General features: G+C 35.6%; 1 long non-coding RNA gene across 1 annotated transcript; it reads right to left on the bottom strand.

Annotated features, from left to right (window-relative positions):
- Positions 1–914: 914 nt before the first annotated feature.
- On the bottom strand, positions 915–25,875 carry LOC131975044 (uncharacterized). The gene is made up of 4 exons (XR_009394689.1): positions 25,749–25,875; positions 4,209–4,299; positions 2,445–2,516; positions 915–1,523 (listed from the first exon to the last, which is right to left on the bottom strand). It is a non-coding gene; the product is annotated as an uncharacterized LOC131975044 (long non-coding RNA).
- Between the last annotated feature and the right edge of the window lie 1,453 nt (positions 25,876–27,328).

Below are 27,328 nucleotides of genomic sequence, written 5' to 3'. Positions count from 1 at the left end.
TCTGGGCTGAGAAGTAAGGGATAGAAAATAAGAGAGATATGAGGGCAGCTGGGAGAAGAGCAGGGTTTTTTTTTTAAGGAGTCAAGGTTTGTTAGTTTATCAACATCCTGTTCATCCTTGACCCGCCGCGGAGACACAGACCCTCCGACTTCCTTCATCTGGCCTCAGAGTCCAACATCTGGTCTTCCTCGCAACCACAGATCCAGACAAATAAGTTGCTGTTACAATTGGCAGTGAGTCACGAGAGGCAAATCCAAAACAGGCCTCTGAGGCAAAACTGGATTTCTATGCAGATAGTGCGATATGAGATTTTACTCAAGAGGTTACAAGGAAAGATTTTGAATGTTTCTTTTTCACGTAGGTTATTGGGAAGAAGTGTACCACTTGAGAGAACAGATGTGTTCTGCTTACACAGGTGTGGTAACAACTACACTTTCACTCACGTCTATCACTCAAGCACCATGCACACTAGAGTGGGACAAATTAAATTACTCCTGCTGTTGTATCGTTAAAAAAAACAAAAAAAAAACACCCCCCCATCTATTTCCTGTCCTCCATGCTGTTTCTATAAAACCTTTCCTTCTCTCATGAACTTTTTAATGTGTCACATTCAGTTTGAGTTACTTATTTAAATTTTTTCTTCTTAATATTTCTACTCAACGTTATTGCAGAGACAATGTTGCACTTTTTGGACTTTGTCCTTTTACTTTGTACGGTTTTGACTGTATAATTACTTTTTCTTGTAATGGAGTATTGGTGCTTTTTTTGGGTAATTTCACTGAAGGAAGGATCTGAATATTTCTTCCACTAGTTTTTATATTAATATTAATTTATTATTATATAAAATTTTAGGTGTTAAACAAAGCCACAAAAGAAATCTTGTAAATCTTCTTTTATAAATCTAATATTATAATATTATAATAGAGAATAGAGAATAGTCTTTATTGTCATAGCACCGTAGTATAAAAAAATATGTTAGCACAACAAAATTGAGGCACAGCTCTCTCGTCAGTGCAAAAAATAAATAAATAAATAAATAAACAAGGCATGCACCCATCAAACAAACAAACAAAAAAAGAACACCACACACAAATCACAAAGTAAGGGACTGTAAACAGGACTGCAAACAGAGACACATGGCAAAGCTGCAAATTATTGCAAACACTGCACACATACATTGCGCACAAGACATCGCACTTCTTTTCAGGAAAAAAAGAGAAAAGGAAAAGCCTATTACACATGTCACACAGAAAAAATAGCTTATTGCACATGTTATACAGAAAAAAAAAAGCCTATTGCACATATCATACATGAATGTGAAACGACGTGGCTGAAACGACACAATTGTTGTAGAAACTATAAATATATATGTCACTGTATATGTGATTTATAAAACCAAATTAAGCAATTGATCCTCATGATAATACTTTCGTTTCCAATGTAATAAAATACATCTGGACATCTGGAAATGTCTTTAAAGACAATCAGTCCTCATTGGCTTTGTGTGTTCTTCAGCGGTTTTTCTGTCATAGAAGCAGCACAGAAGATTTTGCCAGATATTTACAAGAAGCAGACAAGAAAAACAAAAATGATGTTAGTGGTGAGAACCCATTGTTTCAAAAGTCGGTAATTGCAGCCTGTGTGTGCTTTGTGTTTGGGCAACTGCTACTCAGTCAAGGAAAATGAATGCATAGCTCCAACACGTGAGGGTAATTTGTATAATTTTGCAGAGTGAGAGTAATCCTCATGAGAGGACAGAGCCATCACTGAGTCCAGACAGAGGGGGGGCGGCGGAGCTAATTACAAGACGTAGGTATGCGCTTTGAAAGTCGGTTTCTCTAACACGACAACTATCAGCGCATTCGAACAAAGCTGACCCCCACTTGCATTATAAAAGGGGGCAAGCTGGGCCATTTCAGAGAAGGCATCTGGATTGTTTTCTTTTCTCTCTTTCACGCTTTGTCCTTAGACACAAAAACGCCCCGACACAATGACTCGTGACGTCTAACAGCGAAGTTATGCCAGAGTCACAATGTTCATCTAGGTGGTTAGCGCCGCAGATGCCCCCATGGGGTCAGCGCTGGTTTTTGTCCCCCAGTGTCCCCACAACAGAGGGAAGGTAGGGCAATAAAATTCCTCCAGTGCTAAAAGGAGACATTCCAGCAGAGGGAGGGGATCGCAGGGATCTGACATTATTTAAAACATGGTTGTCATATTCTGAATGGGAGCCCCCCGCCCCCTCCTCCTGAGTGGAAACCATTTATTTTTTGTCTGTTTTGTCCTCCACGGCCTTTACGTAAGCATGAATGCTGCTAAATAGATTTGTTTGGGAACAGGAGAAAAACAATTAAAGTGAGGGCACAAGGGCGACTGTAGTGTGTAACAATATCCATATGAATGGAGGGGATTGATGGAAATAAAATTAGCAAGGATCAAGTACTCACCTACTCAGGGGAGCCAGGTTCATGATAAAAAAAAAAGGAAGAAAAAAAGAGATTTTCTCTCTGGTCCACTGTCTAAAACAAACACAGGGAGAGAAAAGACCATACACTTTATTTCCCATTTGACCTTTACTCTACCATATAATAAAAGGTTGAGCTGGAGGTAAAAGAAATAAAGATAACATACATCTAAAAACATTACATTGTTTCATCATTTAAAATCAGATTCAATAATTACGTCAGGTTTCATTGTGAGCGCTGCAGATCACTGAAGGTTTGTGGTGCACGGCTTCAGAAAGCTTTCAAAGGTCAGTGGAAATGGCAAGACTCCTGCACAAATTACAGAGGACGACCTAACTGCTGTGATAGTCGTCCCAACATGGTATAAATCTAATTTTGTCATCTTCTACAATGCAAACATGTTTGCCATGTTACTGCTCATCTTCAGTGTCCCCAAAGGGAAATCTATAGAGGAGCCAGGGGCCGGATTCACAAAGCATTCTTAAGAAAAAAATGCTTCTTATGTGTCATTTTTTTCTTAACTTTGCTCTTAAGACAAAATTTAAGAAGATTTGGTATTCATGAAGAAATTCTGATCTTTTCTTCAGTTGTTTTCTTAACTTTCTTCTGAAGTTTTTTCCTAAGATAGAAATTGAGAACAAATTGGATTCTTGAAAACAAAATTCTTAGATTTCTTCTCATATTTCTTCACAACTTTAACCCATTAAAGCCTGGAAAGCGGATATGTCGTTTTGTAGTATTTGGAGTTTTTTTCCTTCTATTTTCGGTCTCTTGGCCAATGAAATGCATCAGAATACATGTGGGAGTGTTGCAATGCAACATGAGACTTTTCCAGAACTTTGAAATCATCACCACAAAATTAGCAAAAAAAGACACAAATTCTTTAAAAAAGACACAGTATTACCCAAAAAAGACACAAAATTACCAAAAAAAAGACACAAATTATTTTAAAAAAGACACAGAATTACCCAAAAAAGACACAGAATTACCTAAAAAGACATACAATTACTAAAAAAAAAACTTGAAAACATGTTTTAGGGGCTTATTTTAAAAAAATTTTTTTGCAAAGGTTTTGCAGGCATTTTTTCCAGGCGTTTTAGGCCTAAATGGGTTAAGAGAAGCCCTCAGCAGTCTGAAAACAGCTACAGTGGAAAGATAAGTCTTGATTTGTATTTACTTGAACACATTTGTATGACATTTATTTAATTTCTCTAATATATAGTTCAGCCCTAGACAATGTGTTAACAAGTTTTGTTCACTGAAGTTGGCCAAAGTAGTTTTTTTGTGAATGTATCACATAAATCTTATTTTGGCAGTTGATTACACTACCTACACTCCCTAGATTACACTACAATGTGCTCTTAGTAAACCACAGAGGCAGTTGTTTTGTTTAATACTACTTAATTAATCACTATAAACTTATTATTTAGGTAGGCCACATTACTGAAACCAGCAAGTGATCTTAAGTTAAAAATCTAAGAACGTCCTAAGTGAGAAAACTAAGAAGTTCCTAAGACAAACGACAATTCTTAAGAAAAAAATGGTGAATAGCATTTAAGAACATTGTGAGGAACATCCTATTGTTTTTTCTTAAGAATTTTCTTAAGTTTTATCTTAAGAACAATTTTGTGAATCCGGCTCCAGGTGCACAAACTAAACACTTGATGCTAAAAACATGATAAGATCTGTAAAACATAAGTATGTAACACACATTACTTGCAGTAGATACACTGAAAAGTGACTTACCCAAATCCTGGAGTAAATCCAGCACAATCACAGCACCGTTAGCAGATAAAAGACTCATCAACTGCAGTTACATAATGGGGATTTACTTGTTCTATAATAAAGGGAAAACAAAGAGCGAAATATTATTAAAACAAGGAAATGGAAAAAAGAAACTGAAGACAAGATGTCGCAATTTAGCCCAGACTGTTTGATTGACAGGTGATAACTGGGAACGTGTGACTAGTGAAGAAATAACAGTTTTCGTCAATTGAAACATATAAAATCTTGTCAAAACAAACGCTGAGTCCACTGTGGAGGAATCCTGTTGTGGATCCTGGTGTTTCAGAATGTCAACGTGAAAGCATGTGTTTATTTCAGCTCTCTCCTCTGTATTTATATGTAGTTTAGAGCACTCTAAATGCACCAAATTGGCCATTGGGCTAATGCATCATTTTCTGTCTGCAGTGGCACTTTAAAGCAGCCGTGTGAAGAGTTACCTCTGATAGCAGGCATTAGACAATTATCCACTGAACAGCAGTAATTCTTCTCCGACATCTATAATTTCTATCTCTATGTTCTATTCTTTTCTCTTTATTTCCTACTTCTGTTTGCTTTTTGGTAATTTGCACATTTAGGTTTATTGTAGGGCTGCGACTAACCATTATTTTCATTATGGATTAATCTGTCGATTATTTAAACGATTAATCGATTAGTTGTTTGGTCGATAAAATGTTGAAAACTGGATCAACATTTTTGTACCAAAAAGAAACAAAGAAATACCAACATGAATGTGATCTTGTGATTGTGTGTGATTCTGTCATCAACTCTGTTTTCTATTCTAGTGGGACTCTATTTTATTTGTGTCTTGTGTGTTTAGCGTAACAATTTTGGTCATTTTGTGTCTTTTGTTGTGTCTTTTTTTAGTTATTTTGTGTATTTTGTTGTGTCTTTTTTTAGTTATTTTGTGTCTTTTTTGTGGTCATTTTGTGTCTTTTAGTCATTTTGTGTCTTTTTTTGGTCATTTTGTGTCTTTTTTAGTCATTTTGTCTTTTGTTGTGTATTTTTTTGGTAATTTTGTCTTCTCATTTTGTGTCTTTTTTGGTAATTTTGTGTCTTTTTTTAGTCCTTTATTCCAACATAAAATGTGATTTTGAATCTTTTTTTTTACTTTCAAAACACTATCACGCTCAATAAAAAAATGTAAATGTTGCAAATGTGAACAAAGGTGTCAAATCTAACATATAAGAGGGTTCCATCCAGTTCTATCATTTTATACTAAATCTATTTGAGCTTGTCTCCAGTTTTACTTGGTATATCATCATCAAACTGAAACTGGCCTCATGGAATTTACAGCCAGAACTTTAGAGGTAAATTTACAGTAGGGCTCCACGCTGCTTTGTTTTCTATCTGGATGGAGTCAACAAGTCTGGATTATTTGGAGCTTTTGGAGACTCCACAGGGTTAAAAACAAAAGCTTAAAACCAGTTTAATTCATTACGATTTTGAATGCAGGACTTCTATTTATAACAGTATTTGTACTTTCTTTTATTAACCCTTTTACTGAAGTAAACTAAGTTTGGTATATAGGAGTGGTGGAAGAGTAGTGAAAACTTTCCCATCAACAGTTCTAACTGAGTCAGAGCCTCAGCAGGTGATTCTCAACAGTTTTCTGCTTTTTCCCCCTTTAAATTATTAAATGAACGGATCTCTCAGCACATGGGAATGCAACCACTGGTGTCCTGCATTCCTTGATTCCCACCATCCCTCTGCAGTTTCTAAGGAAACAGAACCAGCAGAGCCTCTGACAGTCTGTGAATGTCAACGACCCTCAGCAGCAGCAGCAGCACAGGATTTCATGCAACCCTGGCAGAGGCAGCAGCCACAAGCACTCGCTGAGCAGGAACATCCTCACACGGGACTCAATTTAGCTCAAAAACAAAACGGCACTTTGCTACTTTTTTCTTGTAGAATTCACACTTTTTTCTCATAAATCTGCTACTTTTTTCTTGTAGATTTGCCACTTTTTTCTCATGAATTTCCTACTTTTTTCTTGTAGATTTGCCAATTTTTTTTCTTATGAATTTGCCACTTTTTTCTCATAAATTTGCTACTTTTTTCTTGTAGATTTGCCACTTTTTCTCATAAATTTGCTCCTTTTTTCTTGTAGATTTGCCACTTTTTTCTCATGAATTTGCTACTTTTTTCTTGTAGATTTGCCTTTTTTTTTTCTCATGAATTTGCCACTTTTTTCTTGTAGATTTGCCATTTTTTTCTCATGAATTTGCTACTTTTTTCTTGTAGATTTGCCACTTTTTTCTCATGAATTTGCTACTTTTTTCTTGTAGATTTGCCACTTTTTTCTCATGAATTCCATACTTTTTTCTTGTAGATTTGCACTGGTTTTTGCCTATTTACACATTTACACTACACTGATTAAACCTCTGAAGTCCAGGAGATTTTGGTTCAAATTTGTCAACTTCCTCTGCATTAATTTCTGTCTCTGTTTAGCTTCTTTCAGTCTGTCCTTACATCACATGCATGGCTCATTTTTCTCCACACAAACGCCACACACAGGTGTCTTTGGAAATGTACCAATTTTTTTTTTACCATTTATACACACAAAAACAGCAGAAAAAATAATAAATAATAAATCTATAAGAGTCTATTTGCACGTAAATTAAAAACAGTAATAGTTTTCATTGAAGAAAGAAAATTCACATTTTAACCCTCTGGAGTCCATCTATTTATTAAAAATACACGTTTTATTTACAGTAATAACTTTATTTATATATGATATGTAGACAAGCTGAGAAAGCCAGTTGAAAGCTCAATCATAGGAGCTTTCACAGTGTGACATTTATGTTTCTAGACCATTTTTAAAATGTGAATTTTCTTTCTACAATGAAAACTATTACTATTTTTAATTAACATGCAAATAGACTGTGTTGTAGTTTTATTATTTATTATTTTTTCTACTGTTTTTGTGTGTATAAATGGATTTTAAAAAAGGTACATTTCGATAGACACCTGTGTCTTTTGTTTGTATTTTGGTTTCCTGGCAGCTTTTATACTTTAATTAAAATAAAATGAAAAATTTGACTGATAGCCAAGTTTGTGTGGAGAAAAGGGAGCCATGCATGTGATGTAAGGACAGACTGAAAGATGCTAAACAGAGACAGAAATTAATGCAGAGGAAGAAATTTGAATCAAAATCTCCTGGACTTGAGAGGTTTAAAAATGGTCCAGAAACATAAATTACACACTGTGAAAGCTCCTATGATTGAACTTTAACTGGCTTTCTCAGCGTGTCTACATATAAATACAGTTATTACTGTAAATAAAACATGTGTATTTTCAATAAATAGATGGACTCCAGAGGGTTAATGCAAGTTGGGTTCAGTGCAGCTAGGTTGTCAGGTCAGGGAGGTGTTTCCTTTGAGGACATTTTTATCAAATTGAAGCCAGAATGACGTCAAGTTGCCTCCAAAGACCGACTACAGAGGCCTGGAGAAACTAAGCTACTGTCATTATGCCTGTTAAGCTTCCAAAGCTAGCACTAATCTATGCAGTTTATGATATTTGGCAGGATTAACACTTGAATTTAGTTATTTTTGGAACAATGAATCTGTGATTACAGTCAAACACTTAACAAAAGGATAATTGTGTGGTGGTTTAGTCTTGTGCTGCTTCAAGGTTGGACGTGTTGTGCGTTCAGAGATCTTCTGCAGACCTACAATCTACAATCTACAATGTCATTTAGCACAGTAGTTCTCAACCTTTTTGAGTGGCGACCCCCAATTTAACATGCATGTTGTCCGCGACCCCCACTCACTGAACAGAATCTCCACGCACAGTTCAGATCATACAAACTCAGTTCATATGACGCATTTTGGACAAATAATGAAGCAGACAACAAATAAAAACAGTCAGCTTCAAGCCAGAGACTCCTTGTAAAGTAATAACTTGCTACTACTTGGCATTTGTCAGAAAAGACACAAAATTACCCAAAAAAGAATCAAATTGACCACAAAATGACACAAAATGATCAAAAAAAAGACACAAATTGACCGAAAAAGACACAAAATTTTCAAAAAATACACAAAATGGCCCAAAAAAGACACAAACTGACCACAAAATGGTAAAAAAAAAAAAAAAAAGACAAAATGACCAAAAAAGACACAAAATGACCAAAAAAAGAAACAAAATGACAAAAAAAAGACACAAAATGACAAAAAAGACACAAACTGACCACAAAATGGTTAAAAAAAAAAAAAAAAAGACAAAATGACCAAAAAAGACACAAAATGGCCCAAAAAAAGAAACAAAATGACAAAAAAAGACACAAACTGACCACAAAATGGTAAAAAAAAAAAAAAGACAAAATGACCAAAAAAGACACAAAATGACCAAAAAAAGACACGAAATGACAAAAAAAAGACACAAAATGACTAAAAAAAACCCCCACAAAGACAAAAAAGACACAAAATGACAAAAAAAGACACAAAATGACAAAAAAAGATACAAAATGACAAAAAAAAGACACAAAATTACAAAAAAGACACAAAATGAAAAAAAAAGACACAAAATGACAAAAAAAGATACAAAATGACAAAAAAAAGACACAAAATGACAAAAAAAGGACATTAAATGACCAAAAGACTAAAACACGTGAACACTTTAACACAGTGGAGACAGAGCTGACTTCCAAAATGATTTGCCGACCCCCAGAATTCATCTGGGGGCCCCAAGGTTGAGAATAGCTGATTTAGCAGATGCTTTTATCCAAAGCGACGTACATTTGAGAGATCATACAACACATACAAGGATGAAGTCAAGAAACAACACAAGAATAAGAGGCATATATTATGTTGAGTCCTGTTAGGACGTAAGTGTTTTTAGTTTTGTTTTAATTGCTTGCAGCTGTGAGCATCTCCTCCATTTCCTTCATACATTACAGTGTTTGACAGCAGTCTTCATCAACAGAGCATGAAAAAAAATCAAGTGTTTTTTATTATACATAATGACCTTTTGGATTTCCAGCATGAACACACATTAGTATGGCGAATGTGGAGAAATGTAAAATAAAGGGGGCCAGTTTCTTTGATGGGGTTAAAAACTAGTTTTAGATCAAAGGGCTCTTTAAACTGAGCTGTCTGTTTCAGACATGGTTTGGAATAATACAAATATCAGCCCAGTTTTGAATTAATTTACCCAATTTACTGAAGGATGATAAGACTGCTGATCAGTTTCAGGTTGTTTTTTTTATATTCTCTTTATAAAAAGGTTATTTTTCTCTGCTTATATTGGTATGTCTGTTTTCATTCCTCTGATTCCACCAAATTATGGGGTTTTGTGATGCGCTCCAGTTTTTACAGGCAGCCTCAGGCCACTACCATGTGCATGTTGATACTCTCACTAATGAGGACTAACACAGGTGGTTGAAATTTAACCCGTTTTAACACAGAGCAGGACAACTCCAAACTGCAATTAGGCTTTTTTTTACCCATTTTTCCCTGCTGCACGTAATTTGAATAATTGCTGAAATAATGGAAACAATTAATATTTCATTGTGTGGTGGCATAGTAAAATGTGTAGCGCTTACAGGGAAACAAAAACAGATCTAGGTCAGTCTTAAAAGGCATTCTTTGTTTGTTTGTACCAAAGGAAGTATGTGAAGTCAGAATTATTTAGTATAATCATCCCATAGAGCGCAATGCAGAATTATTTTTAGCATTCTCCTGCCACCATTAATGTTTGCATCAGAAGCTCCAGCTTTTTATTCAGCTGCAGGGTTGCATCCTTGGACAATAGGCTACATTCAGATTACTGAGACAGAAAGCTGCATTATGAAACACAATACGTCACGATCCTCCCTCTTAATTTACACAGTTTTACATGAAGTTGGAATGATTATTTGTTAATATTGAATTAAATTACTACAGTTGTTGTTTATAGCGAGAATTAAGCTTTCAGCATGGCAGATACAAAATGCTTAAAATGGGTCAATTATACTCTGTTGATACATATTAGAGCATTATATGGCCAGAAATTACAGAAAAACACCATATTATGGGATGTGCAAGAATGACCCCCTCAAAATAAAAAGTCATGTTATAGCATGTCGATTTTTTTCAAAAATATTCAAATTACAAATTGCCAAAAAATGCTTATAATAGGTCAATTATAGTCTGTTGATACAAGTGGTAGTATAGTTTGTCCACAAATAATGAAAAAACACCATATTATGGGATGTCCAAAAATGACCCCGTCAAAATAAAAAGTCATATTATAGCATGTCAATGCAGAAAAATGCTTAAAATGGGTAATTATAGTCTGTTGATTCATACTAGAGAATAATATGGCTAGAAATTACAGAAAAACGCCAAATTATGGGATGTCCAAAAATGACCCCCTGAAAAAAATACTATAGCATGTCGATTTTTGTCAAAAATTAGAATTAAGCTTTCAGCATGGCAGATACAAAATGCTTAAAATGGTTCAACTATACTCTGTTGATGCTAGTGGAAGTAGTTTGTCCAAAAATACCGAAAAAACACCATATTATGGGATGTCCAAAAGTGACCCCCCCCCTCAAAAAAAGTCATACGATAGCATGTCGATTTTTGTCAAAAATGCTCAAATTACAAAAAATTACTAAAAATGCTTAAAATGGATCAACTATAGTCTGTTGATACATATTAGCTCTGAAAAATCTTTTAGCCTCTTTTCACTTCTTGGCTTCCATCAATCAGTTTCTCTCCACATTTTGAAATTTGCATAAAAGTTTTTACACTCGCTCAAGATCTTTTTTGTCTTTTTTCGAAAAATATATTATTGCGCTAAACACAAGTTTTATTTACATCCCAGAAAAACACAAAAATAAGCAACATCGTTCTATTCCTTCACTCATTTGCAGTATTATGGAGCTGCACACCGTCATATCCATCAAAGTCACTCCCTCTCCCTCACTCACTCTACCATTGTGTCTTCTGGATGAGTAAATAACCAACATGTTTGCCAACATCATTAGCCATGGGAAGTTTTTTAAGGCAATATGTCAGAGCAGTTTGCCTGTCAGCTTGGTGTGTTGTTCTTCTGCCACCAAGTGGCCAAAAACAAATGAATGCAGCTTTAATGTAAGTTAGGTGTGTGCGTTCGCCGATCAATTAGCCCATTTCACTGAGCCAACAGGCAAGGCTCGGTGCAACATCTGCCATTCTCTGGTGAGCTGCTGCTGATACCAGAAAAATTAAAAACGCATCAAATATGTGGATCATTTGAGGCGCCACCACCTCCAGGCCTAGAACAACATACACATTGTTCGCTATCCAACTGTTAATATGTTTTGTTTGTTTTGTTAATAAATGTTTTTTTTTTGTTTAAATTGAGACTTGTGTTACATTTGTAAATGGAGGGAGAAAAGGCAATATCGGCTTCAAGAATCGGCCCAAAAAAATTGGCAGCACATATCGGGGATCGGTTTAGACTGATATCAAAATAATCGGTATCGGCCTTAAAAAATCCATATCGGTCGACCACTAATGTAAGTATGATGTTTCAAAGAAGTGCTAGAAACAATAAAAAATGTAAAAAAAACAGCATACTTAACTTGAGCATTGTCGATATAAATGTGTTATCTCAGTCTGTCGCTGCTTCAACAAACATATACACTACTGGTCAAAAGTTTTAGAACACACCAACTTTTCCAATTTTTAATTGAAAATTATGCAGTTTAATGTCTCAGTGTACTATGAAATGAATGCACATTTGCAACATTTAAAATTCTTTATTGAGCATGATAGTGTTTTGAAAGTAAAAAAAAGATTCAAAATCACATTTTATGTTGGACTAAAGGACTAAAAAAAAGACACAAAATGACCAAAAAAAAAAGACACAAAATGACAAAAAAAAGACACAAAATGACTTACAAAGACATGAAAAGAATTAAAAAATGGACAAAATAGCCCAAGACTCCATAGAGTTAAGTTGTTAACCCACTTCTTGTTCCCTGAAAAAGGCCTACTTGTATAATTTTGAAATGTACATTATTTTCCAATTTTGGTTAAGCTTACCTTTTTTTATTTACCTCTGGCAGTTCACCACTTACCTTTGTACCCTTTCAAGCTGTTCACTTGACTTGAACTGCTTGAATTTCAATAAAAAACTGGAAAAATTGGGGTGTTCTAAAACTTTTGACCGGTAGTGTACATCACATCTGTTGTGAAAATGTTTATCGCTTATAAACAAAACAAAAAAAACACTTAATAATTGTTCCATATTGAGAAAGCGGGTTTTATCTTGCTTGACTATTTGTGAACAATAATTCCAGTCAACTCTTGCATCTGTTAAACCATTCATGTGTCATGTTTCATGTTAAGTCAAGCTACATTTCCTAATGTTTTTTTAAATGTTTTTGACACACACACATCTCAGACGGACCTCCTGCAGTGAATCAGTGGTTGTGCACAGTCATCTCTTACTTCCTCTCCTGTGCCACACAAACCACTGAGACAATGGTGCAGAATGAGAGTGGAGCAGCCCACTCTCTCCCCCCCGGCTCCTCTCTGCTTTCATGGCTCTCCCTCCAACACAAGAAGCCCTGTGGAAACACCCATAAACTGTGCCCAAACTGTGAAGGAGGTGAATTAGTGGCCCCCATATGGAGTTGGAACTAGGTCATGTTGCCTTGTCAGGTCGTTTTACACGTCACCTTGTAAACAAAAGATGAAAAAGACTACCACCCAAGCATTAGTCATGTCCTTAAGCTGCTGTGTTGTGCGTTTTCTCTCCTGCTGTACAACACGTCTACAGATAAGGTGGACAAGGCAGATTTTGTTGTGTCAGAAAGTCTTATAGGGTCGGGTAAGCGTATTTTAAGGCTGCACCACTATAATAATGCTCCTGCTGCACACGTGGACTGTGCTCTGAAGCAGAATAGAGAACATAATAATCCCTTTTCCATGGTGAATTAATCAGGTTGTCACTTATGAACACTTGAATCTCTCATCTCTTATTAGTTCTGTTTTCTTCTGCATTTTGTGTTTGTGTGTGTCTAATTCCTGTTATGTTAAGAGACTTTGAGTACCTTTAAAAGTGCTATAAAAATTAAATGTATTAATATTATTATTTTTATTATTACTTGAATGGAAGATGTTGTAGTCAGTGCAGAGAAATTGAGGAAAAAGTGGCATTTGAGAAGGTGGAACCGGCTCATTTCTAGTATTTTTACTTGATGGATCAAACCATAATTTATAATTGTTTGTTATTGGGGATTGCAATACTATGCATTTGTGCAGCAAATATAAACAGCAGACTACTGGGGCTGAAATATTGATGGGATATGGGAGTCAGGGTTTGTACACTTTAGCAGTGGTCAAATTCAAGCATTTTTCAAGGACTTTTAAGGTCCATTTACAGGCTTTTCCAGTATCTTACACCTGTTGTAAGTTGCATGTTTTAGATGAGTACTTACATACTAAAAGGGGGAGATTTCACTGAACCACACCAACAGCGATGCTATTACACTTTTAGGAGGAACGCTCTTCATTTCAGATAGGTTACTCATTATTTTTTACATTGAACATGTGATTATCTATATCATGGGTCTCAAACTCGCGGCCCACGGGCCAATTGCAGCCCTCGTGACGATATTTTGTGGCCCCCACCTTGATATGAAAGTTTAATGTGAGTTTTATATGAATGGCACTTTACAGTGTTGTGTATGGAAGGTCCTTTTAATTACTTTTTTTGGTAATTTTGTGTCTTTTTAAAATAATTTTGTGTCTTATTTTTGGTAAATAATGTTATGTCTTTTTTGGTAATTCTGTGTCTTTTTTGGTATTTTTTTTTTAAGTAATGTAATTTTTTTCTGTCATTTTGTGTCTTTTTTGGGTCATTTTGTCTTTTTTGGTAATTCAGTTTAATTTTTTGGTCATTTTGTGTCTTTTTCAAAGTAATTTAGTGTTTTTTCAGTCATTTTGTGTCTTTTTTGGTCATTTTGTGTCTTTTTTTGGTCATTTTGATACTGCCTCCAGCTGCCCCCAAGTAATTTGAGTTTGAGACCCCTGTTCTATAGTCTATAGATGGATATAGTCAGATTGCAAGAGAAATACAGGAATAATTCCAAGCATTTACAAGCACTTCATCCAAAATCAAAGCACTTTGTAAACCTTGAAAATACAACATTTAAATTGAAGAATTTCCAAGTATTTCAACCACTCGTACAAACTCCGGGGAGAGAAAAGTTACACATATGTAACCATATATATATCTGCTGAAAAGTTTGTGAGATGCCATGCCAACTAACGGACGTGACTCACATCACAACAACCTCAACAGAGGAGAGAAGACACGGTCACATGGGGAGACAAACAGAGTCCTAAAACAAAAAGGAAAGACGTGACGTCAGTGATGTTGAGATCATCATGACTCATGGAAGACCTCTTCCCAGCTGACTTAAGTGTTTCATGTCTTTGTTCTTCCTCATCTCTGTGTCTGCATATAGAATCAGAGTCTCTCTCTCTGATATTGTCCGCTGTGTGGCCTCTGGTGTCCCTTTATATCCCTGGTCAGGGAAACTTCCCACACAGTTAACCTTTGAGAAACAACCACCTCCAGCAGGCCTGCCCACCTTCCACCCAAAACTGCATATTTACCAAAAGCAAGGAACATTTTTACATATAACCAGCCCGGGGCAGGGTATTTAGAGAAATGTTTATGCATACATTAATAATGTCCAAGAAACAAGGACATTATTCATTCCTTAACTGCGAGACAGTGCAAATGTAAAACAAGGCTCCTGTCATGAAAGGCTAAATCGAGTAAAGGCCACTGCTTTTATACATAAACATATCACGGAATCAGACACAGAGCAGGAAATGCAGTCTGAGTTAAAGGGCAGCCACCTCTGTTATTATAGCTGGAACTCAGCTCAGTGATGATGCAAGGTCACTGGGTTTTTGTTTTAGTTTTTAAGTTTTTTGGAAGATTTACTGGTAACGCTTTATAATAAGGTCCTTAATAACCATTAATTAAAAAGTAATAAGGCATTGTTCTCGCTTTAGATCCGGTAGTTGCAAAAAGCATAGTTAACTTATAATAGATGATAGGGGTGGGCGATATGGCCCAAAAATAATATCACGATGTTGCAGGCATTTTTTGCGAAAACGATATTCTTGAAGATATTAGGAGATACCTAAAAAGATATAGAAAATGTATAAATAAATAAAAATCTAAAATGTAGTGTGAAGTGCAAATCTCAACAGTTGCCAAATACAAAAAATTTACTCTCAACTCTTGAGTATGAGCAAATAATAAAAATAACCATTTAGGGATTTCGGGGGCATATTTTAACGAAATATTGTAAAGGCCAATAAAGGTTCTTATACGTTTTATTTAAGGCATCTTATTTTGACAGTATTCTTGTAAATTCTGTGGTGGATTCTCTTAACACACTGTGCTCTTATTTTGAAAGCTGCATGTATTTAGCGACAGAGAGTAAGTAGCTTTTTGTGATTAAAACAACTTTAACCACTACATCAAGAAGTAGGAATGTTGCCGATATCATGATATGCATTTTTTTTAACCATAAAAAAAAATACCGATATTATCGTGAACGATACGATATGGCACACCCCTAATAGATGAGCAATAAAGTATATTTTAATATCAATAAGCATACAAAATAAGATTAATAAAGGCATGGCAAAGACATAATGGGTGGGTCATGGGTGTTTGTAATGCCATTATTAACACTTATAAAAGCTTATAAACACACAATAATGTTAATAAGCATCTTGTAAGGACTTACAAGGGCCTTATTACTTGTTAATTAATGGTTATTACAAGGACCTTAATATAAAGCGTTACCGATTGACTTCTACAGGGAGTGGACATCATAGAAGAACACCTTTACTAACAGGACAACAACCTTATTTTCATCTTAACAAACTGGGTTTCATTAGATTGCAGCATATAAAGTAGCTTTTTTGCATTTGATTAGAAAAGTGCCCTCTTATATTCCCCTATGGTGGATAAAACAAGTGAATGCAGGTTCAATCAAACGATTTATTATCTCCACGCTCCACCCTGATATTTTTCTAATTTGTGGTTCACGACTGAACCTAAAATGGGCTTGAAACATGCCTTCGTATTCTGTAACAGTCCTTCCAATTAGCCTCGAGGCCAACACACATCTGCCTAGTCATGAATATAAATAAAACTCATGAAAATTCAGAATATTGACAAAGCAAGCTACCATGAACCATGCAAGTCATTTTAGTCTGCATAGTCACTCTAAATTAGTTATTTGTGTGTGTGAAAATGTAAAAAGACAGCAGACTGCTTTGCAGACCCTGAACGCCTGCTGGAAATAGGAAATCTTTCATGGAAACCTTATTTATCAGACAAAAAGGCACATGTTGCACCCTTCAAATTATGAAATACAATCACAAACAAGTAATAAGGAAAGAAATTAAGAAGGTCCCCTCAAGTGTCATTTTTGAAAATGCTTCAAATGAGCAATGAAATAATACATGAATTCAAAATGTATCTAATCAAATCCGGTTCCTGGTGTTCTAGAGCTTGGACATCAGTAATTAGATTTAGAGACAAACAGACAGATGGGTGAAGAGAGAGAGGCTGAGCCAGGCTCCTCCTCTGGTTTCACTGCTAGATGAGATTAGTTGGAAGGAACCTTCAGGCTTTTCTCTTTTATAACAATGTTAAAATGTTAATTTAACATACTGCACTATCTTTCATTGCAGTGTAAAGCCAACTAGCCCTAATATTACACCTACAATAAGGAAACTTGTAACACAGACCAGTTATTCCAGTTTTAAAAAAGAAACAACAAAAAACTGGCTGCTGAGCTCACATACTTATGATTTATGTTTTATAATCTCTATTTTTAGAAAGTAACTCTCAATGCTAACAAAGGGCAGGCTTTCAGAATAAGGACTTACCAACAGAATAATAATCCATTCCTTGATTCCCTGTTTGGTAATACAAACACAATCATTAAACCTCTGAAGTCCAGGAGATTTTGGTTCAAATTAGTCAGCTTCCTCTGCATTAATTTCTGTCTGTGTTTAGCATCTTTCAGTCTGTCCTTACATCACATGCATGGCTCCTTTTTCTCCACACAAATTGGCTATCAGTCAGATTTTTCATTTTATTTTAATTAACAAAGTATAAAGCTGCCAGGAACCCAAAATACAAACAAAAGACACAGGTGTCTATGGAAATGTACCTTTTTTAAACCGTTCATACACACAAAAACAGCAGAAAAAATAACAAATAATAAAACTACAAAAGTCTATTTGCATGTAAATTGAAAATAGTAATAGTTTTCATTGTAGAAAGAAAATTCACATTTTAAAAATGGTCTAGAAACATAAATGTCACACTGTGACAGCTCCTATGATTGAACTTTAACTGGCTTTCTCAGCTTGTCTACATATCATATATAAATAAAGTTATTACTGTAAATAAAACATGTGTATTTTCAATAAATAGATTGTCTCCAGAGGGTTAAAGTGTATATTACGTGACACCCAGCAGTGCTGGATGTGTGTGACAAAACTGTACTATCAACCCTTTAACCTCCATCTTTGGTGTGCCTGAAGAATTCACACACTTCACCAACAGGAAAACAACTGTATTGCTTTTGCAAAAGGTAAGATAAGAATCCTCCCTCCCCTAACTCTCGGCTAAAGGATCTAATGTCATTTATACGCTTATTATTATTATCATTATTATTATTAAACTTAGAAAAAAATCAAGTACAGTATTAGGGGGTGCTCCGACAACTTTTATAAAACTCCAACCCCATTCTTTCCTTAAGCGAGTCCATTCCATCAATAGATGATTAAGATAGATGGTTCTAATTAAGATAAATTAATATAACTTTTAAATGGCCAGTAATTGTTTTTAGTATGTTGATTTGGTGGTCAAACTCTAGGCACCACATACAAAATTATTACAAATTGTTACAGCTAATTTTTGTTTGTTTTTTCCAAGTGTTCTGGATCCTTCCTCTAAATGTCCCTTTTTATTTTATTTATTTATTTATAATTGTTATTTTTTTGGGGTTATTGTTTATGTGGCTACTGTTCACCCCTCCTGTTTTTCTTTGAGGGGGAGAGAGCTGTATTTGCTAATTATCATGACTATTTATTGTTTTTTGCTTATTTTATGCGAATGTGATTCTCTAGTTCAGGTTCTAAAAGGGGGAGAAATGGATGAATTGTACCCTTATCGATTGAATATGTCTTGACAATAAAATAAAGATATATATGGGGGAAAAAAAACCTATATTATCATGGCTGAGCTTCCTTACAGTGTGAATCTGTCCTCCGGTTAACACCCCTCTCACTTTATTAGCACATAAATCACCTGCTGTAACTAACAGCCAGACCTCTGGTGAATCACTTGTTAATTGGACTTTATTTAAATGTGTAAATATAAGCGATTAATGGCGATCGCATCAGCAAGTCTCGAGGGTTAAATTCTCACTTTCAACTCCCAAGTTGTTGAGGGTTTGTTTGGGCAGGACGGGCAGTGTGTGTGTGAGTGTGTTTGAGGAAGAAACACATTAAATGTGGAGCCAGAACCACGTACATTATACAAAACATGAGCCGTCGCTCACAATAATAACAATAACACTGACAGGGACTTATGAATTTGCATGTGAAAAGCTACACAGAGGATCAGAGCCTCACTCTGGTGTTGCTTCTCCATCTCAAACAGACTCACCACAGACTGGGCAGAGCCTCTCGCTGCCCTCGTCCCTTTGTGCTGATGTTGGCACAAGGCAGCCGTCGCCAAACCAGCTTCACAGGAAAGTCCAATATTTGAACTTTTCACTCCACTCTCCACTGCAGAGTGGGTTGGCTGAGAGTGAGACTCGACTACCAGACAGAAGGAATACAGACAGCAGTAACTCCCTGTACTGCTGAGGGAAACAACGCACCAAAAGAACATTGTTTCTTTCCAATATTATTGGCATCAAAACTCTACTGCATTAGCATTCAATCGAGAGATGACAGGAAATTGATGGGGTAACATGCAACAAAAGGGCTAGATAGGACCCAGCTCAAAAAAAAATGCAGATTTTTAAATTACATTGTCACCTCTGACACAAAGATATCTTAGAATTTGAGAATATTTCAGGAGAAAGTCATATTATTGTGCACTGCAAAAAGGTGTATCTAAAAACTAGATAAAACACTAAATCTGAGGGAAATTATCTTGCTGCATGGACAGATAATTTCACTTGACAAGATTTTTTTAACACTTCTAAATCTAAAGTTTTTTTTAAACTTAAACAAATAATTGTCAGGTCACTCTGCTTGGGCCAGTTCATCGCTGATTGCAGCTTTTATTTATCTTGTTTTAAAAGTTGATTTCTTATTTTAAGCATACGACATGCTTGTTTCTAGATTTAATAATCTTAATTTAAGAAATCTTGTCAAGTGAAATTATCTGTCCATGCAGCAAGATCATTTCCCTCAGATTTACTGTTTTTATCTTGTTTTTAGACACACCTTTTTTGCAGAATAAGACAAGAAAGTGCAAGTCGGAATGTGAGAAAAAAAGACATAATTGTAAAATGTACCACCACCAAGGAGGTTATGTTTGCAGAGTGGTTTTATTTTTGCTGTCGTTGTGAGATAGGGAATTCATGCTGCATTTATCTGGTGTCAAAATAACTGGAAAAAATTGGTTCCCAACTGGGAAATTTCACATAAACGCCCCTACAAGTAGAAACGAAGCCATGCCTTGGCAGAAGTCTGCCGCTCCCAAAAAAAAAAGAAAAAAAAGTTGAAATATTATGAGAATAAAGTTTTTTGTAGCAAAACCACAACCAGTGCTAGCAGCACTCAAACAGTTCGGTACTTCCTGTCTTTAAAATTCACTTTGCCCAGCAGCTTTGCTGTATTTTGGTGCACAAGTGGGAGGAGAGGAGCAAAATTCAAAATAGGCAAATCTGTCTCAGAGTTTATGGTGAGAATATATGTCTCAGGATTATATATCTGTTGAAGATGGTTTTATCATCAAGGACTAACTAAGCCAACTAAAAACCGGCAGCATATGCACACAAATAACAGAGTGATGCTTCAGATGTTAATTAATTATCTGAATCAAACTCTCCCCCGCCAGTAGATCCTTTAAAAACAACATTTAATGTGGATTCAGCAGCATGTTAGTAAATCAGTCTGCATTTATAAAGTATGATCAGTGATTTTTTACAATAATACTCTACAGCCGCATCATTAAACCACTGCAGGTATCTAAAAGCAGCAGGACAGATACATGGACAAATCTCTCAGAGCACAGTGCCTGAACCCAGCCATCCTCTGTGTTTACTTTCATTAAATCATGTGCAAACAACACCACACTGCAACAAAACAACCACACACACCTCCACACACATCACACTGGTCAGATATAACTCAGTTTTTGGTAGGAGCCACTTCATCAAGATTGCAGATCGGAGATGGCAGCCATATAAAGTCTATGAGAACCAGTATATCTTCCAAGCCACTTAGAAGATCAATCTTGGTGTCAAAATCTACACTTTCTGTTCGGAAAAATGTATATACAAGATCTGACATGAGATGAAAGCGTTCCCTTGATTTGTTTGAGCAGTGTACATGGCAGCTAATCCTCACTCTCCTGTGAACATAGATTCCAAACATTTTCAGCTTAGAATTCCCTGCTGCAGCACTTGAAGCGAGTTGCCTACCAGTCTGGGTGAAAATGAACATATCTATTTAATTAAATAATCATCTAGTGATATTCTCAATAACTTTAAATGATTCCTTGACCCAGAAAATGTATATTTTGACACCAAGATTGACCTTCTAAGTGGCTTGGAAGATATATTAGTTCTCATAGACTTTATATGGCTGCCATCTCCAATCTGCAGTCTTGATGAAGTGGCTCCGACCAAAAATTTAAACCTATGGTGATAGACAGCAAGTGGAAAAAAATGTGGTGAGTCAGATATAACCATAACCCTATTTTTTATTATTTGCTTCTGTCATCATTGCAGTAATTAATCTAAAAAATGACCCACACCATCTGTGTCTGGCTGGAGATCAGTGCTTCTGTGAACATTGTAATAATACTAATTCTTCATTCATTAAGCAGCTGTCGTCATGCGTCACTGTTATTGGCTCAGCTGTTTCTGAGTGAGGAGGCCTTGTGATGTGAGTGTCTAAGGACGTCTATATGGATTCAATCTATATTCCACCTCATACAGGCATTTTGCACTTAGCACTGCTGCTCATATATGAACCAAAATAGCAGGTGCATTGGTAGACGACCAGCCAGACCAAATAGATCTGCAGCCTCTGGCCGTCTGTCTGAGGTAAGTGGTTGCATAGCCTGAGCTATTGTTAGCCGTTTTATTGAGTTTCCTTATAGCAAAATGCTCTGGTTGAATTTGAGTTCCCTGTAGTTACATTTACAGTACATAGTGTACATGGCTGGGGCTTTTATTTTGAAAGTAAACACAGAGGGAGTGGGTCTGGTGGTTGGAAGGAGTAATAAATTTGCCATCTTTGTTAGGAAACAACCTTCGCTCTGTGTTGTTATTTAATAATCCTTATAAGTATACAACACAGAGGAATTGGTTGCAGCCTTTATTGTGAAAGGTCGGAAAAATGCACCTTGTTCTTGCTGCATGGACGGATAATTTCACTTGACAAGATTTCTTAAATTAAGATTATTAAATCTAGAAATAAGCATTTGTACACTTAAAATAAAATATTAAATCTTAAATCAAGATAAATTATCAAACACTTCTAAATCTAAAGTTTTTTTTATCTTGATAAGAAACAAATAATCATCAGGTCACTCTGCTCGGGCCAGTTCATCACTGCTGGCAGCTTTAATTTATCTTGTTTTAAGAGTTAATTTCTTATTTTAAGCGTACAACATGCTTATTTCTAGATTTAATAATCTTAATTTAAAAAATCTTGTCAAGTGAAATTATCTGTCCATGCAGCAAGATCATTTCCCTCAGATTTACTGTTTTTATCTTGTTTTTAGACACACCTTTTTTGCAGTGTAAAAGCTGTAAAGATTGTGGGTTTAGATGGCCATATGTCTCTAACGAAGAGCTTATGAAGAGGCATGTCATTGGTTGAGTCGAGCTCAAGAGTGATTAAGAATTGTTTGTTCGGGAAAATTGCCCGTAACAAAATAAAAAGCCTTTGGATTTGCACGCTTGCATTCATACTCAACTTAAAATTCAACATAAAGAGGATTTTTTTCTCGAGGGAGCTGTTACACAACAGCACATCCTGTCATAATCAGACTAATCCTTGCTTGAATCTGCTCTTCACTGACAATCGATTCTGATCACATAATGATCTTGTGTCCTGCGGTGCTGAATCTAAAAGGGAAAGATCCCTGTCGTTACACCGCCTCCCTGCTGCTGCAATGTTGTGGCGAATTTCTGTGCCATGTTGTGTTGAAAATGGAAAATAATCCGTTTTTTGGATCATGTTTGCAAAGGAAATTCAGTTCTGGCTGCAAACGGTTGTTTTGCGCTCAATCAGAGCACCAAACACACAAACACACACACACACACACACACACACACAGAGAGCCAGAGTGTGTAGTTACTGTTTCATGGCTGTAACTAGGGTTTTATCCATTTGCTTTCATTGTTTTTAACACATTTTTTACTTTTGCTTTGCATTTCATTACAGAAGAAAAATATTGGACTCATCAGTGGCAAATTTACATGCACAAAATATTCAGTTTTTTGCCCTTTTCCATGAAAAAACAACACTGCCACTAAGCTGTAAGCGAATAAAAACAAACATTAAGTTTACTCGGCTGTGACATGTTGTCAGTTACATCATACCTGAATAAGCTATTTGACTGAAGTGCTAATTGGAAACATTATGAAGCAAATGTATAGCTGTTTTTCCCATCATGATTGACAGTTTGCACATAGCACTTATCTCTAGTGTTAAAACATCTTGGCTGGAAAGTATTTATGACTTATTGAAAAATAATGACTTAATGTGACACCGTGACAATGTGAACAAACACAAATATTGTCCTGCTGAACCCACTATTATTGTCTCCTGTCACCTCTACAGCTCTGAGGTGATGTATCATAATTATGCATTAATTCTAATAATTAACCTGTTGCTTTTTGCACATCCCAGTAAACAAACTACTCAAGGTTTTCCTTCACACTGCTCCATTAGAATAAATATATATATATACCAACCTTTCAATCTTTCTTTTTGTTCCAAAACGTTTTTCTCGCATTTTGTCTTTCTTCTCCTCAAAGTTTTGTATGAATAACATGCTCAAGCCTTTTATTAGTGAACAATGACTTGTTTTTTGTTGCCTAGCAATGCAGATGCTGCAGAGATGTCATTATTTAGGTAATTTTGTCTCATCAACAAGTGATGAAAATGAAACGGTGGCAGCAGCTCTGTCATCAAGGAAAGCCTCATAACGGGATGTGACTGTGAATTGTATTTCACCTACAGAGACGCTTCATTTCCCTTCATTTCAGCAAACCTCATGGTATGAATTACATTGACTTTTAGTGAGAGACAATTAAAAATAAATATATACAGTTCCTACACCTAAAGGGAAATTAATTTAACTGTAGGAGTATCTCAGTCTCCAGAGGGGCCAAGATTGTCTGTATGAATAAAAAAATGTATTCATATTGAAAATTAAAAAGTGTGGGGAGCTCTTTGTTACATCTTTTGTATTTCGTTTTAGTTCAGACGTTTGCTTATTTGCTTTTCCACAGGTGTGTACAGAGTTTCTCTGGAAAACTACACTGCAAAAAATGTGTGTCTAAAAACAAGGTAAAACAGTAAATCTGAGGGAAATGATCTTGCTGCATGGACAGATAATTTACCTTGAAGATTTCTTGATTTAAGATGTTAAATCTAGAAATAAGCATATTGAACACATAAAATAAGAAATTAACTCTTTAAACAAGATAAATTATCTAACAGTTCTAAATCTATGCTTTTTTATTATCTTGGTAAGAACCAAATAACGTGCAGTGTAATCTGTAGCTTGCCTAAATTAAAAACAACTGAGAAGAGAGCTATAGTACTGTGAACCTGTAATAAAGTCATAATGTAATGCTCTTGAAAGTAGTTTAGAAAACCTCCATCAGAAGGTAAAAACAAAATAAGCAGAAAGCAGTTCACTGTTTAGCTTCCGAGCCAAAAACCTGCTCTGGTTGACTCTCAGTGCTACTGCCATGCAGGCAGCTGTCCTCACATTGTTTCACACTGTCAATTATCTTCTCCTGGATAATATTTGTTAACAATTGGATACAACTCCAATTAGATTTCACCGTTTCTACTGCTGAAGTTATTCTTGTGTGATTAGTGATCTCACATGGCTTCATAGATCTGGTACAGGTTTTTATAATCTTGTGAATCCAGCTGCCTGCAAGTAACGAGATTAGGACTGACGTAGTAAAGTTATAAAAAGGGGAGTCAAATGATCGCGTTAATTGCGATTAATTAATTACAGTCATATTTAGCGAGTTATGTTTTTTGATCGCGTTATTCTAATTTTTAATCTCCAACTTTACCGTTTTTGTAAAGCACTCAGTCACGAGTGCAGCCACAGCTAATGTTAGCAGCGAAAACATTAGCAATTTAGCGAGCCATAGCAAAGCTCTTCGCCAAACTAAACTCGAGGAGAACACGTCAGTGGCGGTTCTACACAGGGGCCTAGAGGGGCCCCTGCCCCTGTGAAGAGGGCCTTGGTCCCCTGTTTCAAATTAATAATGAAATTAACAATTTATAGTGATGAACGACGGAACAATTCTCACTTATTTTTTGTTAATGGTAATAATGTCTCATTATACACAAAAGGAACCCAGAATATATACATTGTATAATAGTTTAATTGTGCAATAAATGCACAAAAAAATAAGAATAATCATTATCTTTTTTCTTTAGCCACTTTTTTTGTTATTTATCAATCGTTTGATCTGCCACTATAATGTAATGCATTTCAATGGAAATACCTCAAGTTGAGGGCTTTTCTCAGCTATTTTTAGGTGAGATTAAAAAAGAGATTAATTAGATCAAGTAATTACAGATCATAATTAATTAATCTCTCAATTTTTTTTAATCTCTTGACAGCACTAGTTATAAATACGGACCAGATGGAGGTCAATTGATTTTTTTTGCTCACAGGAACTTCAAAGCCTCCAACTGAAGGTATTTTAGTTTTGTTTTGAGTGATTTATTTTGACCCTAAATAATGTCTCATTTGAGGCAGTTGTTTTTTATTTTTAGCCTATGGAACTTCCAAATAAGAAAATAATGGTTATTATTTCCAATTTTGGTAGCTTTTACGCCCCCTAGTGGACAAAAACCCCACTATCTAGCTTTAAATAATAAAAGCCAATAGGATCATGAGGTGCCTTAACATTGGCTCATTATACTTCAAAGACATTTCTATTTGCATTTAATAGCTTGCAGATATTTCCAGTTGTGCAAAATGCCAGAGAATTCTATTTAATGGTGTATAAATTGCTGCTACCTGCATTAGTGTGAAGCCTCCCTCCGCTCTAACACAACACTGTGTAGATTTCCTTCTTGTTAAGCTTGCAGTTGAACTCTGTCTCATCCTGCACACAGTCGTCCATCAAACGCTTGTTATGAGAACTGCAAGGAAACAGAAGACGAGCAGATTTAAATGCAGAGATGAAAGAGATTTGTGCGAGCCAAGTGGAGAGTAGCAGAGATGCGATATATAAAATTCACTGTGAAGATGATAATGCTTCTCAATCTCAAGAGTCTCCTCGTGAAGAGAGAGAAAGACTGACATGAGTGACACTTTTTTAGCCTTTGAAGATGATGCTTCTTGGCACAAACAAGGAGGGAAACTGATGGGTATTGACTGTGTGTATGAATACATACATTGTAATGTACATACATTGTGTTGCAGAAAAAACGGTCTCTAGTTTTTTGTGCAGTTTGTTATTTCAGCACAAGACATTTTTCTTGCTCAGAACGAACTGCAGTTCTTATGAGAGAATATATCTATTATTATGTTATGGTTCGTTAGCATGTTAAATGTGAATGTACAGTACAGGCCAAAAGTTTGGACACACCTTCTCATTCAATGTTTTTCCTAAATTCATCAAAACTATTAATGAACACATGTGGAATTATGTATTTAACAAAAAAGTGTGAAATAACTGAAAACATGTCTTATGTTCTAGTAAGCAAAGGGTGGCTACTTTGAGGAATCTAAAATACAAGACATGTTTTCAGTTATTTCACACTTTTTTTGTTAAGTACATAATTCCATATGTGTTCATTCATAGTTTTGATGCGTTCAGTGAGAATCTACAATGTAAATAGTCATGAAAATAAAGAAAAACGCATTGAATGAGATGCCTGTACTGTAAATGTACATAAGTTGTGAAATTGCACTAATGCATGGGGTATTTTGACCTGTTTAGTTTGGCTGCCCTGTCAGAAAATGATTGTTGTTGGGTTATTCCATGATGAGTGGATAATTATGACAACAAACCCTCTGAGAAGTTAATTATGGAAGCAGTTTGGATTTGAATTCAGTGGGAGGCCCAGCGAGATTTAGCTGCTGTACTCTAGCATTAACCTTTCATGTTCATTCCAATTCTTTTTTATCCCTTATGTAAATGTTTGATGCTACATTAAAGGTTGTTTCAGCACTTTTTGTTTACTCATTGCTTGCATTGGCTGTAGTTGCATCAGGTCTACAAGGATCTAAATGTGATGCTTAATATGGTTTGATTATGGAGAGATACATGGCTCTACCCTGCTTTTAGCCATTCGAGACAACATATTTTACTGCTTTATAGAGGTGGGGGAAAAAAATCGATACAGCATGGAAACGCCCGCAAATGTAATAATGCCCACAAACATAATAAACCTCAAACGTAATAAAAATCTGCAGCTTTTAATGCAATAATCCCACAAACGTAATACATTTTCCACAAAGGTCGCTGCCTACTACAAACGTGACATGTGATTTCCCACAAATGTAATAACTGAGGTTTAGAGGGACTTATTATGTTTGTAGGGAAGTGGAAATCTTCAACTTTCAATATTGTAATAAGTTCCCACAAATGT

Source organism: Centropristis striata, chromosome 7, assembly GCF_030273125.1.
Source record: "Centropristis striata isolate RG_2023a ecotype Rhode Island chromosome 7, C.striata_1.0, whole genome shotgun sequence".
Taxonomy (NCBI): Eukaryota; Metazoa; Chordata; class Actinopteri; order Perciformes; family Serranidae; genus Centropristis; species Centropristis striata.
This window is presented reverse-complemented; position numbering and strand designations above follow the sequence as displayed.